Genomic DNA, 1,575 nt, shown 5'->3' with positions numbered 1-1,575 from the left:
CTGTTTTCTTCTTCTTCTTCTGCTCCTCCTCCTCCTCCTCCTCCTCCTCCTTCTTCTTCTTCTCCTGCTCCTCCTCCTCCTCCTTCTTCTTCTTCTGCTCCTCCTCCTCCTCCTCCTTCTTCTTCTCCTGCTCCTCCTCCTCCTCCTTCTTCTTCTTCTTCTGCTCCTCCTCCTCCTCCTTCTTCTTCTCCTGCTCCTCCTCCTTCTTCTTCTTCTTCTGCTCCTCCTCCTCCTCCTCCTCCCCCTCCTCCTCCTTCTTCTTCTCCTGTTCCTCCTACTCCTTCTTCTTCTTCTTCTGCTCCTCCTCCTCCTCCTCCTCCCCCTTCTTCTTCTCCCCTCCACCTCTTCCTCCTCCTCCTTCTTCTTCTTCTTCTTCTCCTCCTCCTCCTTCTCCTCCTCCATCTCCTTCTTCTTCTTCTTCTCCTCCCCCTCCTCCTCCTCCTCCTCCTCCTTCTCCTCCTCTTCCACCTCCTTCTTCTTCTCCTCCTTCTCCTCCTACTTCTTCTTCACCTCCTCCCCTTCCTCCTCCTCCTCCTTCTTCTTCTTCTCCTCCTCATCATCCTTCTTCTTCTTTTTCTCCTCCTTTTTTCTTTTCCTTCTTCTCTCTTTTTTTTTGTTTTATTGTCCCAGTTTCCCGTTCGTAAGTGATCTGCCCACCAAGAGAAACTGAAGAGCATCACCTGCCTTTGTTTGTTTGTGTGTTTGTGTGTGTGTGTGTGTTGTTGTTGTTTTTTTAGCTTTGTTTTGTTTTTTTTCTTTCTGCGTTGACTTCAGAAGTCTTTCCTTGAAGAGGGTTTGTTTTTTTTTGTTTTTTTTTGTTTTGTTGTTTTTTTTTCATGTATGACAGTCAGTCGTGTTCCACTATGACCATCAGAACAGCAGAGGAGGTAACTGCTGTCCCGATTATCTGGGCTAGAATTTGATTAGAAGTTACATCCCTATTCTCTCGGCCAAGAGGGTTTTAGGGCAGTCGGCGTTGGGACTGTCCCCCAAAGGCCAACTAGCCTCTAAGGCTGCAGCACTAAGAGCCAGCACAATCTTGCCTCCTTGTTTGAGAGTCATTGTCCTTCACTAAAAACTAAGCTGTAAATGACTTGTCATTGTTTCTCCTAGTTTGAGAGTCCTTCACAAAGACACGTTTTGACGCCTCCTTGGAACTGGAACTGTATTATATGAAATAATCACGACTGATAGAAATCCGCACACCACCCACCCACACACCAATAATCCGCCAACAAACCAACCGAAAGAGCGACCGCCGAACCACCCAAACAACCAACTAACCAATCATACAACCAACCAACCAACCACCCCCCCCCCCACCAGCCAACCAACCACCCAACCAACCAACCAACCGACCACCAACCCACCCACCCACCCAACCAACCAACCCCTCCACCAACCACCCACCCACCCACCCACCCACCCAACCAACCAACCAACCAACCAACCAACCCCTCCACCAACCAACCACCCAACCAACCAACCACCCAACCAACCACCCAACCAACCAACCAACCACCCAACCACCCCACCAACCAATCACCCAACCACATCCATCCATCCAACCAACCA

Source organism: Babylonia areolata, chromosome 21, assembly GCF_041734735.1.
Source record: "Babylonia areolata isolate BAREFJ2019XMU chromosome 21, ASM4173473v1, whole genome shotgun sequence".
NCBI classification, from domain to species: Eukaryota; Metazoa; Mollusca; class Gastropoda; order Neogastropoda; family Buccinidae; genus Babylonia; species Babylonia areolata.
The sequence above is the reverse complement of the archived record's forward strand: the minus strand, read 5'-3'. Positions refer to the sequence as shown.